The sequence below is a fragment of the Strix aluco genome, chromosome 3 (assembly GCF_031877795.1).
Source record: "Strix aluco isolate bStrAlu1 chromosome 3, bStrAlu1.hap1, whole genome shotgun sequence".
In the NCBI taxonomy this organism is placed as follows: Eukaryota; Metazoa; Chordata; class Aves; order Strigiformes; family Strigidae; genus Strix; species Strix aluco.
Genome location: NC_133933.1, coordinates 132,549,198 through 132,563,393, shown reverse-complemented (window position 1 = coordinate 132,563,393; position 14,196 = coordinate 132,549,198). Strand labels below are relative to the sequence as shown.

Below are 14,196 nucleotides of genomic sequence, written 5' to 3'. Positions count from 1 at the left end.
TACCACACTACATATTTAAACAGGTACTTATGAGGGTTGGGTTTTTTTTTTTATCCAGTTTTGTCTTTCACATTTTGTGATGAGCTGCTTCTAAACACTTAGTATCTACTTCATCATTCTGCAAAACCCCGACAGATGGGCAGCTCTTGGGCTAAGCGGTATAGGCAGACCAATGCCCACCTCGGGGAACAGCACTGCGTTTCGGTGCCCTCTCTTTGCCATATGCTGCCCTTTCAGTAGGTGCCAACTCTAGAGCATCCGTTACACGATCACCCCATGCTAACGAGGTCCCAGGTCCATGCCTACAGTAAGCAGGCGCTATATTGCTATAAAAAGGACAGCAGCAACATGCATCTAAAACTGTCCATACCTTACGATGTCAAAGAAAGATCTTAGGCATTCACAAGACGTCAGCTTTGGACCTGAAGGTTTCCGTAACAGTAACCCAGATGAAGTTTGTTAGACTTGAATCATAAAAAAACCCCTCAGATAAAATGCTAAAGAGGGATTTAGAAGAGGAAACATGTTTGGTCCTGCTTAAAAGTCTTAATTATTTTACTGCAAAGTTCTACTATGGGAATAATAGCATGCTACTGGGCCAAACCCGGCTTGCCAACGCTGGCTCATGTCTCCAGAAGGAACCCAAAGCAGATGCACAGGAAAGAATAAAAGGATGGGGCAAGCAGACAGAAAAACTTCCCAAGAACTTCCTTTCAAGTTCCAAAAGTTTGCAGTGCCAAGACTTCCTGGGCCAAAACGATTCTTCATATTTAGTAACCATCAACAGCTTTTTCCCCCCACAAGCCCATGTGTTTGTCCCTTTACTGCCCATAAACTTGTGACATTCACACCACTCTGCAGCAAGACTTCCCCAGCATGAAACCCACGGCTCAGCAAATCACCTCCCTGGAGTTTCTGCCCCTGCCACCTCCTGTCACAATCAAAAGCTTCCCAGTTCTGCTGCTGAGAGATAGGGACAGTCAATCACTATCCACCCTCTCCACGCCATTCATGATTTTAAGCATCTCCAACATGCCTCCTCCCCAGCTGCCTCTCTTCCACATGGGCCAAATTTTTGCACTGCTCATTTTGTCACTCCTTGTACCAAATGCACTTTGTGCTCCTCCGAGTCCGAATCAATGCACACATATCAAAGCTGAGCAGCCAAGGAAAGGCCAAACGAAGAGGGTGACTAAAGCAATTAATGTGCATGTAACAAGGGAAAGCCTAGGATGGAAAACCACAACAGACTGAACAAGGAGGGGAGAGCAAAGATGAACAGGGGCTCAGGGCTCTGCACGGGGATGGCTGGAACGGCCATGAGCAGCACCACGGAACACACAGAACCTTACTGGACTTGGACAAACCGAAAGATGAGAGGGAAGGAGCAAAACTGCTACAGACAGCAGGAAATATATTTCAAATATATTTCTGTACCAACAGAGGACAATGCAAATGCACTGGGGATTCTCCAGTACCACACTACATATTTAAACAGGTACTTATGAGGGTTGGGTTTTTTTTTCCATCCAGTTTTGTCTTTCACATTTTGTGATGAGCTGCTTCTAAACACTTAGTATCTACTTCTTCATTCTTCAAAACCCCGACAGATGGGCAACACTTGGGCTAAGCAGTATAGGTAGACCAATGCCCACCTTGGAAAGATGCCATTCCAAAATAAAAGTAACTGTGAATTTAAGTTTTCCTCTATCCATGAAATATATCAATACAACACATTTCGTTTTCCTGTGCCTTTGGGTACACGTAGCTACACACTACCTGAAGGGGCAAATGCCTACGAATGTCAGAATGTGCACACGAACCACCCATCAATACAGATTCAGAAGATGAAATCAGGAAGGAGTTTTAACATAAAACTACCCTAAGTATTAATCAGGTTTTTATAAAAAACACAGTAAACACTGTATCTTAGTGCATGTATTTGAAGGGGAATGGCCAGGACTGAAAGGGAAATGTTAAATCCTAACTTCAGTGTTTCTTTAAGCACAGTCTTAAACTGAATAGACAAATACCAAAAATGCCAGACAGCTTTCTGTGGGTTTGGCCACAGTACAAAATGCCCGACCTCCATCCAGCCTCAGACTTTCTAATGCCAGACAGTGCAATTGTTTTCTATAGACTAGGCCTAATGATTTCTCATTTCTTCCCTTATGCTTCCTGCCATCTACCCTTTGAGTGCCCCAAAGGTAAAGCTCATCAAAAGAGCCTGTGCTTTAAGATACCAAGACCTGGGATTAGTAGTGTTTAATTAAAGAATCTTTCTTCCTTCCCCCACTCTAAATCACCGTTGAACCTCAGAATAATTACACAGGAAACTGAGGTTCCCCAGAAGGTCCTTGCAGCAAGAAAAGTCTCACTTGCCAGCAGAGATACTTCAACTTTTTGAAAGCCAAGTACTTTGAGATCCAGACACACTTCTTGCTATTTGTATAAAGCTAGAAATCACGAACCTCTGAATTTCACACAAAACTCAAAAAATATTTCTAATTAGGTTCAGAGATGGTATGCTTTAATTATTCTGAAAAGGTTGGATTTTGCTTTAAAGGTCAGGGTTAGAATTGTAGTAGCGAGTCCTGTCTTCTCCATGGTTCTTCTCTATGACCGAGAAACCTGTAAAATTCCATTCTGCACTCTTGGAAATTTGTTTGTTTATTTTTAAATAGAAACATAGGAACGACCATTCTGTGGCAGACTAAAAGTATGTGCCTCACCATCTTTCTGCTTCTTTTAGCCTCATTACCAGCCAGTTCCATTTTATGCTTCCTCCTGCCTCCACCCATTTCTGTATGGGACAAAACATGAACCATCCTCAGACATCATCCATTTTCTAGGTGGAAGAATCTGGACACTAGCTGCTTCTTGCACAGAGATCACTCATACTTATGATTGATCTTTATCATCTTCTATCACCCCTTTTCTTCTTCCATCATCTGCTTTCAGAGATGAAGGAGAAACAGAACAGAGTATTCAATATGGAGGCACACCACTGCTTTATACAGCAGCAATAACAACAGTCTTGTCTTCCTTTTAAAAAAAGGACTTAATATTTTTAATAGAACATTAAAAATATTTTTAAAGACTATTTAAGCTTGGTTTTTGGTGGTTTTTTTTGGACCATGACTGAGCACTGGTCTGAAGCTTTCACAGAACTACACTAAAGCATCAGGATACTAACCCTGAGGGACAACTCAGAGCCTAGGATGGGACATTTAAACCTCAGATTGCCTGTTTACCCTCTCCCCCCTTTATTGGTGTAACTTTACACGCCTCTACACTGGACAAGAAAAGAGGAGATGAAATTCAATCACTAACAGAGTCCTTCTAAACTTCTAATCAGCTTGCCTTTTTAATATGATTTCCTTCCTCACTGCTCACCCTCTGGCCACTTCCCATTTGGGATTATACACTGTTGTTTATGACAGTGACAGTTAACCTGGGCATGGTGAGACTACAAGGACCTGATCTCTGACTCTTTAGCCCCAAAATGTAACCTCGCTCTTAGAGCAGAAAGATACGTTTTTCTTACCTCTACCCTACACTGAGGCATTCTTAGCAGTAAGATAATGTGTTAGTCTGGTTTTGTTTTGCTTCCCCTTTCCCCACTCCAGTATTTTCCAAATAAGAAATCTATATTGTGTGATACAAAACAAACTGATTTTCTCTCTTGCTGCTAAAAAGACACAGAAGTCATGCTCAAAGTAAAGACTGTACCCACAACTCCATTGAAAGAAAAACCAGAGGCCTACAGACTGCTTCAAGTGCTGAGACTAGCAGATTTTCAAAACATATCTAATTGGTGCACATATAAATAACTGAAGAATAACAGTGGAATTTAATTTTAGTTTTAATAACAATTCAACCAAAGGCTGAAACTTCCAGTGCTTAAAGAAATACACCCAGAGAGAAACCATCTGTATCACCACCAGTCTTCTCAGAGAGGAAAACCTAAAATCTGATAAAGACGTGAATTTCACACACGGAGGTGTTTCATGATGAACATCCTGTTTTGCTATTCTAGCAAAAGCAGTATCATCAAGAACTTACTCTGCTTCCAGTCACGGTGATGGGACAGCGAGTCTACGTGGTCTGTCCTGGATGATTTCCATAGGTATTTCTTCCTCAGAAAGCTTTGTGTAACCTTTAACAATCCGGAGAGGACACTTCCATTACGACAGCTCTTGCTTCCCTTAAGAAAAAGGGCTAAGAGTAGGTTCAACCTACTGCATGTTTTCCTCAAAGGCTGTTAAGACCCACCGTGGTTGAATTTGTGTGCCAGAGCCAACCTCTTCTGGCTGGACGCCTCCCAGAGCTTCAAGGATTCTGATAAGTATGGAGAGCTGAAAGTTGAGGTTAGTTCCACAGGTTTTGGTCTTCACATCAGTTCTTGCTCTGACAGCACGGGCTAAATTTCCACTCCCCACCCGAGGTGGAAGTACAGAAAACTTGCAAGAGTGCCCGAGTGCTCTGCTCAAGTCTGACTCAGTGAAACAGAGAACTTCCTCCCTGCAGTGACAGAACAGTGCTTGAATTTAAAGTAAGAGTGGTGCTGCTTCCACAGAACGTGCTTCTGCTTTATGACAAGAGGCAGCCACTTCGTTTAAGGCAGAAAAATCTGAAATCAGCAAGATAAACCCAGTGTTGGCAAAGAGCTTGTCTTTTATGTGCCAGAGAAGTCACTACTAATACCGACTGCAGTCTAGAAGTCTTTAGCAATCTGGCACACTCCAGCTGAGAGCAGGGACGGACGTTGAGGAGCTGAAGCCAGCGCTGCAGCCAGCACCTGACCGCGGGCAGACTGCCTCTGCCGGCTCCACCTCGGAGAGAGCCGGAGGCAGCCGCAACCCGCGCCCACTGCACCTAGTCCGGGCTCAACTCACTGCTCGAAGTGTTCAGAGCCTGAGGCTGGTGGAAATTACCAAGACACTGTAATATTATAAGGATAATTTATTTTTCCTTATACGTAACTGTGTGCGTATCTGTATGTCTACACAGATATATAAAAAAGAATATTTTTTTTTTTTTACTGTAATGGGAAGACTAGCCTCAAGTCTCATTAGAGATCTTAGTTCAAGATGCCTATTATTTAAATTCATAACGTTGAGGCTCAACAGGGAATTATCTGCACTGCAGTAAAATATTCACTGAAGAAACATAATTATTATTAAATAACATTAGAAAAAACATTAAATGCTAAGCTATTTGTATATACTTGTTGCGACGTAATGTTCACCTTAAAGCACAAGAATTGTGTAAGATATTGTACCTTACAACACTATGGCTGAGTATGTCTGATGCAAACCTTCAAAAAGTTTACCATTTCCCTTTATCCTTCACCTTCTCCCTCTTTCAATAGCTACAATAACACTGTTTGATGAGTTAATATAAAAGCTAATTTATAAATTCCATACTGATAAATGTGGAGAGTTCTACAGTCAGTCACCATCTGAAATATCTTCAGCAGCACCATAAACTCCAACTTTTAATTGTCTTGGGGTTTTTTTCCTGTTTATATCCCATTCTTCCATTTCACAGTTCTCCCTTTTCCTTACCTTTACGAGCTCTCCCACACCCACACCACAGGCATCCATTTTATATGTATCCCTGGCTAGATAAAAACCAACAATATAAATAAAAACTAAAACCTAACGACTGTTTTACCCTTGACTTGCTCTAACAGGTTCAGCCACCGCTGCCTCTGGACCACACATTTCTGGGGGGCTTGATCCCACTTGCAGCTTAAGCACAAAAATGCACGCAAGCCCCCCGCTCTGAGGACTCTTAGGCCAATACTACAGGACCTATCTTAAAAGGTTTCGCTCTTCTTGGAGCTCATCAGCTGTAGGTAACGGCCTAAATAAGCAGCTTTTCCTCTTCAAATGGAAGGGATGGAGACAGCCTGTGGAATTAATCTCGGCGAGTACCGCAGCCACCACCTAAGCCGCCCCACTTCTATTCTCCCCTAACTGCTGTTATGTCGGCGTCCCACTGCCTTAGAGACCATAAACTTAAACTGCGCCATTTGGGTTCCATATCTGCAATTTCAGGTGCTTCCTCACTGCTTTTTGATTATTCTACTTTAGTCACTAGATCAGTTAATTAGCTAGAGAGATTTTTAGTTGTTTTTGCTTTAAACTCGATTTTGTTTTCTTCCGTATTTCCACCTTTAAAATACACTCCAAAGGAAATTCTGATCTTTATGATTTGATAACCATTGCCAGACATTGGTTTGCACTGAAATGCAGCCTCATCAGCCACACAGAGCAACACAGAAATACAAGTTAACTTATGAATTATTAAATTGGAGTTTGTTCAGATTCTTGATGTTGCATTTTACTAGCAGAAATAATATTTGATATCACTGATAAGAAAACCACAGCTGCGGTGCGAGGGTAAAATTGCGCTTATGCCTATTTATGTTGAGAAATAATTTGAATTAAAAAAAAAAATCAGAATACCAGTTTGGGGCACGTGTTGATCTTAAACACACTTGATACGTAGTGAAGGAAGCTTAGTAACTTTCCACCAATTTTCTAATTAGAAGGAACGCATCTTCACGGGTGGTTTAAAGAAAAGCTTTCATCCCTTGTCAGTTCATTCACTTTTAAAAACGCGAATGAACCCGTCATCGAGATGAACATATTGAATAAAAATTCAGGGCATATCTGTACTTGCAGAACAAGTTACTGCTGTCACATCTAGTTTAGCACTTCAATCATTTGTTTTGGGCTTCTAAACTTGTATGGCTTCAACTGTCATTTGACTTGAATAATTTTAAATAATTTCTAAATTGTCATAAATGCTTTGTTAATTTTAAAGTATAAAAATTTATTCATGATATAAAGGTGCTCACATTTATTCATCTAAAATGGATTTCAGTAAAAAGACTGAAGCGTTTTTACTTTTTCTTTACTATGAATTTGAACAAAAACCTCAGAGATTTGATTTCATTCCCTCATCTCCCTCTCTGCCTATCCAAAATACCTGTTGCTGTCTCACTCATTTCTTTGTTCTCCATCCTCTCTTGGTTCATATTCCGATCTCCCTTTTATCAGCAGTCAAACATTAATAGATGTAATTGATTGAAAGTATTCCTTCATTCCCCTACACCTCTTAGTAGGAAAAAGAAAGCGATCTAGAAGTTATTTCAGGGGGATACATCTAACACAGACCAAAACCCAGGAAGACCAAAGATAAGCCGTTTATACTTAGGTGAGTAGACTGGCAGCATCTTCTTTTAAAGTATATTTTAGCCATTTCTGATAATTCTCCTAGTTTAATTTAAAATTTCAAACTCTGTTCCCATCACTGTGCGAGATAAGCAACTGAAGCGTAAACAACTGTACACAAAAGTATTAAAAATACTTTAAAATGTTACCTCTGTATCTACAGCAACAGGAGTAACAGGGCATCTTTGGGAAATAACATGCACCCTCTAGTAGCATAGTTTCCTAAAACTTAAAGGTCTGGGTCTCTCACAGAGTTTTAAGAAAAAGCTTTCTTAAAAGAATTGCTGGCCTAAGATCTTTACAAGTCAAAACTGACTTGAGTCTAGAAGGGCATAAGTGAAAAAACCAACAGACTAAAACCAGGAGAACGAATTATAACTTTGCTGTGAAATTGTATATGAGTTAATGGTTCCTTTTTTTAAAAAAAAAAAAATAGGTACAGTAGATCAAAAGCTACTCTTGAAGACTTTGAAAAACATGCACATATTATACAGTAAACTTTCTTGAAAATGAATGGGCAATCAAGTAGTTTAGGAAATAAAATTCAGCACTGTTGTGGTTTAACCCCCACCAGCAGTTCAGCACCACGCAGCCGCTCGCTCCCCCCGCAGCAGGATGGGGGAGAGAGATCAGAAAAACAAAAGTAAAACTCATGGGTTGAGATAAAGACAGTTTAATAGGACAGAACAGGAAGGGAAAATAAATAATAATAATAAATATACAGAACAAGCGATGCACAACACAACTGCTCACCACCCACTGAGCGATGCCCAGTCAGTCCCCCAGCTGCGGTGCCCCCGGCCAGCTCCCCCAGTTTAAATACTGGGCAGGACGCCGTATGGTCTGGAACATCCCTTTGGCCAGTTTGGGGGGGGTGTCCTGGCTGTGCCCCCCCCCCCCCCCCCCCCCCCCCCAGCTCCACTGGCCGGGCAGCAGAAGTGACAAGCCCTTGATTTGGTACAAACGCTGCTGGGCAACACCCAGCCCATCCCTGAGTGACCAACAGCATTCTCACCCCCCACCCAACCACAGCACTGTACCAGCTCCCAGGAAGAAAATCTACTTTATTCCAGCCCAACCCAGGACAAATACTAAGAGCTAACCACTTCCTTACTTCTTGCCTTGGCACTTCTGTTTCAACTAAGCTTTTTTCCAAGGCATAAAATGCCATCCCTTCCGTTCGTACAGGACATGGCAGGCAGCAGCACGTCCCCAGCCAGGCCTCAGCACTTTAATCCACTGTCACGGAAAACCACCACAGCGCTGGTCTAAGCCCCAGAATGAGACCAGCAATCTTCCCACCTAGTAGGAAGCCGAGTTTACTAGCTGCAAGTTAAATAAATACAGAACAAGTAACAATATTTAATCATGGGTTTCCTTCCAAAGCTTTTAACACCATTTAACAGAAGCTCCAGATCACCTCAAGACAATAGAAAAAAATTCCAATTCAGGTAGAGTTCCAAACCATCTGAATTACTGTAACACAACAAGATTTCACTTCACATACGTAACTATTTGTTGAATGCCCAGAACAGAAGGAAATCACTGCCCTAAAGGGTTTACAGGTGAGGTGCAAGACTACAGACTGAGCCTGACTATTGGCACGGTGTGTTAGTAGCCCACTTCTCATAAAGTTTAAGTCACAAAGCCAAAGAAAGCTTTAAAAGAATATTACAAGGTATTATTTTAGGTACATAACAATTTATATTTGTTTTTAGTAAACAGGGCACTGCTAAGCAGGGGGAACAGGCAAACTACAAGCTATTAAGGACAACACTGCCTGTTTAAACATGTATCACACAGTCAGAGCCGTTTTCTAGCAAACTAAAGAGAGGATACATCGAAGTCAGGACACGAGGTGTCTAGAATACAAAGAGGTTTTTTCTGGAATAACCAGAGAGCCATCAAAAACTCTTATTTTTCTTTACTGCCCAAAAGCCTGAGGAACCGAAATGGGTTTTTACAACCTGCCCTGTTGACTTTTGAGGCTGAATTTAAAAGTAATGTCTATACATAAAATTGACCATGAGCCTGCAAACAAGAGCAAATTTAGCAGTTGTTTCCTTAAAATAAAGCACCGTTAATGTTAGATAAGAGAAAGGAAATGTTACACCATGATTTTCAAGCCATAAGAAGTTGGAAATATCCTAATTAACCGCTTACCTCTCCCACTCTGGAAGGGAAGGCTCATCTTTATAACACTGGAGGGGATTTCTGTGTAATCTGTGCTTCCCAGCTTTTCCAGTGTGAATCTTACAACCCCCTTTCTAGCCATTGTAACCTGCAGGTTCCCAGAATTGCTTACTGGAGCTCAAGAGAGAACTGGAAAATCGCCTTTTCACCAAAATGAAATCTTTATTAGGAAATGTTTTGAGTTACGTTTTTGCCCTTCACAACTTCGCCCTTACCAACTTCACAAGTCTACAAAGTTACCATTTTTTTTTAAAAAGTATTAGTCATTACTAAAATGGTATAAGAGTTTATAATAAGGAATTTACATTAATCTAAATTTAAAAGTATAACTGCCATTTGCCGCAGTCAGTGGGAAAGTGAACACATGTATAGCCCCAGGTAACCTTTAATTTTGTCTGAGCTGCCAGAAACACACAATACCTTCTTCAAAAATTTGTCTGTACCCAAACTAGTCGTCAAAACCACCAGTGCCTCCCTACTGCCTCAGTATTTCCTTTGATGTGATCACTCTATTTAAAAAAACCCTCACAATAATTAAAAGATAAGATTCCATAAGCACTGCAGAACAAAGTTTAATATAAATAAGCAAAGTCAAAGAACACTGTTGTGCTTTTTCCCCAGCGGTTGGCCGTAAGCCCACGGTGCCCACGCAGCAGGGTTGCTCTGCTGTGCAACCCTGGTGAAGCCTCTCAGGACTTGCAGGTTCACTCAAATTGCAAGGTGTTAAAAAAAAAAAAACACCCAACAAAAAACCCCCAAAACCCAAACCATATTTTGGTTGCATCCACTAGGTAACCAGGGCAAGAAACATCTCTTGATGTGCGTACTTCACGCACACCTACTTCCAAATAATTTGCTGTCTGCTCTGCTATACAACCTGTAGGATCAGAATCACAGAGCAAGTTAGCTGATATTACTACCAGCTCAAGTTTCCTTAATATTTATTTACTGTTGCCATAAGTTGCTTCTCCAAGTCCATCCCCTTGCTATAAAAAAACTGACCTACAATCAGTAACATCGAACACATTATGGTAGAACTGGAAACTTCATCCCTTCCCTGCCTCCTAGCTAACCTCTCTTTGCAGACTATATTAAAAAAAAAAATCCCTTTTAGAATATTCAGTCCTTACATTCATCCCTACCTGGTCTTCTATTGCTGTTCCCACATACAGACCTAACACATGCAGAACTCCATCAGCTGCTTTTCTAAACACCTATGATCCAACAACATTCCAAATATCTGACCAACTGTGGACACAAATGAAGCTTTCTCCTTCTTTAAGAAAGGAAAACCAAAATAAGCCAAATGTAAAACTTTAATTAACCATACTTGACATTGTGTAAATGTGACCATTCTGTCTAAGAGCTTTTATCCCTTTGCTTTGTCACTTTTCCTGTGTTTTAAAAAAATAATAATAGTTAGGCACTAGGCTCCCTCACCATTTGCTTTATGGCAGAACACTCTCTTCACTCCTCCACTTCTTAAATGAAGTAAAAAGCTGCACTTGAAAGAAGCCAGATTGATAAAGACTAAAAAATACCTCATGCTTGCAGTCAGTAACTACTAACAGTAGAGTTATTATGATTTTAAGTGTTTTGTAACTACAGTACGCACTTTATACATGCAATCTTTTTAAAATTTAAATATGAATTAGTACCTGCTGTCATAATTCCATTCATTTTCAGAGCTACAACTGGCCAAATTAAATTCCACAACAGATATCACACTATAAGATCTCCTACCATTTCTTCCAGCTTTAGGTTGCCTAAAAATCTTCGTTGGTGTTAAGTATTTTTATAAGTCTGCATTACTTAAGCAGAGCTGAGAAGTTAAGAGACTTTCATACCTTCTAGTAGTCCTTGAAAGCCCACAGGACTGGAAAAGACCCATGAAACTATTTAAGTTTAGCCACAGTTTATCAGTAGAAACCTGTTTAAACACTAAACCAAACACACACAATGCAATCGTGATTTCTTCTCCACAGTACTCAGGGGGGAAAAAAAAGAAATATTAACTTAATACAAATATTATGAATTCAAATCCTTATCACTAGATAACATAACCCTGAAGCCGCAAAGTTAAAAAAAGGTAGCAGTGGTAGATAATGGTGAGAAAAATCAGGCTGTGCTGAGCAGAATGCTAAAAGCCAGCCCTTCACACCTGTCAGGAGACAGTCTGCCTTCCCATCAGGTGACGTACTCCGCGACTACAAGGGTAGCATCAACGCCACAGACTACCACCTCTGAGCTAAGAGAGTTCTTTACCTTTCCTTTTAAAAGTTCTAGGAAATTCTTTGCAAAGAGCACCTGATTTGAATACATCGTCTAGGTTCTATAAAAGCTTGTAAGGGACCAGCCAATGAAACCAGGCTCTCTGAAGTACACAGAGTTAATCCCCAAGTCGTTAGTTTAAACTTCACAACTTGATTTTCTTTCTCTTCAAAAACTGTCAGCTTGCACAACATACCACGGAGAACGTACAACCACGGCTACAAAGAATTGCAAGTCGTCACTCCTAATGCCACCCTGTGGTACTGAGTGGGGAATATAATTAACTGATGGAAAAATTATGCCTTTGTGATATTGCAAAAGCCCTTTTCTTGCATTACGGCTTCTTAAGGTTTTTATACCATTCATCACTTCTTAAAATTTGTATTATTATTGAAACCTCGAGGTTCTGTGATCAACCAGACACCTGAATGTGTTATCTGCAACACAGACAACATATAAAGGAATTTACCATCCTAAATACCTACAGCCTACAACAAGGAGGAGTCTGCTGCAAAAAAACAGGGAGTTTGAGACAATACTGACATGGCTTCTGTATTCAGCACAACAAAAAAATTTAATGTTTTTATTCTGTCAGAAGGTGCTTATGTGGTGGTCTACTGGATGTGCCCTCTTAAACGTGAGATCATGTAATGAGTAGGCAACAAACTAATGAGTAGGCAACAAACTCTGGCATCCCGAGCACCAGAACGGGAAGCTCCCTTCTTGGTACTGAGCAAGACCTCAGCGGGAGATTGGGGATAAACCATCAAACAGCTCAAAATGAAGACAAGAATCCTACGTACCATAATGGTAAGAAGCAGAAACCCAAAGAGGATTTAAATAGGACAATATGGTCAAGGCAATGACCTAAGTGAGCTACCTCTGCAGTGGCATCTGGGACAGATGAAAACATTGCAAGAATTTAAGGGTCAAAGGAATGATGTTGCTGGAAGCGTGACATGAATTGACTAGTCTGGAAGAAAACTTCAGACAAGACTGCAGCATAGGCCACGGACAGCCTTTGCAAAGTGTACCTGTTCTGCTGAGAGAAATTACTGCCCTACACTGCCTACAGTGATTAACTCTCCTCTTTCCTAAAAAGGAAGCCTTCAGGTCAGTAGCATGTTTGCCCTTTTATCTAAATTCCCTATTAATCCAAAATATACTTTGGAGAAGAGGAAACACAAAAAGCAACAGTCAAACCAACATTTTTGGGTTACCTCCTCTCCTTTGGGTGTGCTTTATGGTATCATCTAGCAGTATAGGATCATATACACTTACCAGGGAAAAGAAAGAAGCCAGGATGGGGGGGGGGGCGGGGAAGAGAAAAAAACCCCAATTCTTCACCCCAGCATTTCCCAACTTTTAAAACCTGGAACTGAGACTTCTGACTTTTTGAACCACTGGTTCAGGCATGTGCAATGTTTTGTCACTGGACAGCCACACCAGACAGAGCATCAGACTATAGTCGGTTTTAGGAACCAGAGTAAGAAAACTCAAGTACAAAGCAATTTTAAAGGGCGGTCGTGTCCAACTATTGGCCAAATTCTAATTTTAATAACTCAGATTCTATCAGATACGGATTTTCAAGCAGCACAGAAACAACTTTCAAATATCCTCGTGCTGTGCAGAGCATTCTTGGGGGCTCACTAATCCCCCCTGAAAGAAGAGAGCACTGCCCTGGTGCCCTGCCCCACTACAGGTACCTTAGGTCTGCACCAGGATCTCCATCAGCTTCACCTTCCCCAGCTAAGCTATCTGGTGCACAAGAATGTAATTGGGGGGGGTTTAAATACAGGATCGCATCTCACACAGGAATATTTTTATATGTCCAATGCTTCACATCAAATGCAGAAATCACTACTTCATCCGGGAAGTTTGTCATAAGTGAAAAACTTCAGTCTCAGTTACATGAGTGTGACAAACAGGCAGGTGAAATCAGTTACATAACACCAGTTTTTAAGTTCAACACCACAGGTGTAGCCACAGCAGCTCAAATTACCTGAATCACGCTGAGGAGTCTCTCAGGGCAACTTCCACTTTCCTGGGCTCAGTTCCTTCTTCAAACATTTAAAGACAATCTAAAAAGATGGGAAAAACAACCCAAAGTTTTTTCCAAGACAGACGTGGTTTTCCACAGAAAAATAACACCTCCCCCCTGCCCCGTCTCTTGCGGTTACAACTATGATTATGCTACTTTTGCCCTGATTGTGTCTCCTGTTAATTACAAAGAAATGAAGCCTGCAGATCCTGCGTCGACGCGAGCGTCTGTCTGCTACAAGATGAAACAGTGAGGCAGAGCCAGAGCCACTCGGGCGCGGGACTGTTCCTGCTGCCAGCCAGCAGCCTCCACAAAGCGAGTAGCGGCGACGGAGCGCGGGGCAGGTAAACCAGCGAGGCTCTCTCCAAGGTATCTGGAGCCCGTTCAGGAGCACCCGACGCGGCAGCGCAGCTCTCCTCCTCCTCCTCCACCCGGGGCGCTCCG

At 41.4% G+C, this 14,196-nt stretch overlaps 1 protein-coding gene across 10 annotated transcripts in view; it reads right to left on the bottom strand.

Annotated features, from left to right (window-relative positions):
• The window catches only part of DTNB (dystrobrevin beta), a 218,174-nt gene that overhangs the window by 203,525 nt on the left and 453 nt on the right, over positions 1-14,196 (bottom strand). For 8 of the 10 annotated variants that reach the window (XR_012622718.1, XR_012622719.1, XM_074820416.1 and 5 more), the window contains exon 2: positions 13,714-13,792. The gene's annotated coding sequence lies outside the window, so the exon portion shown is untranslated. Of the gene's footprint in view, positions 1-4,065; positions 4,634-13,713; positions 13,793-14,196 lie in introns of all 10 variants that reach the window. The other 2 variants (XM_074820418.1, XM_074820417.1) reach the window with 2 other exon arrangements.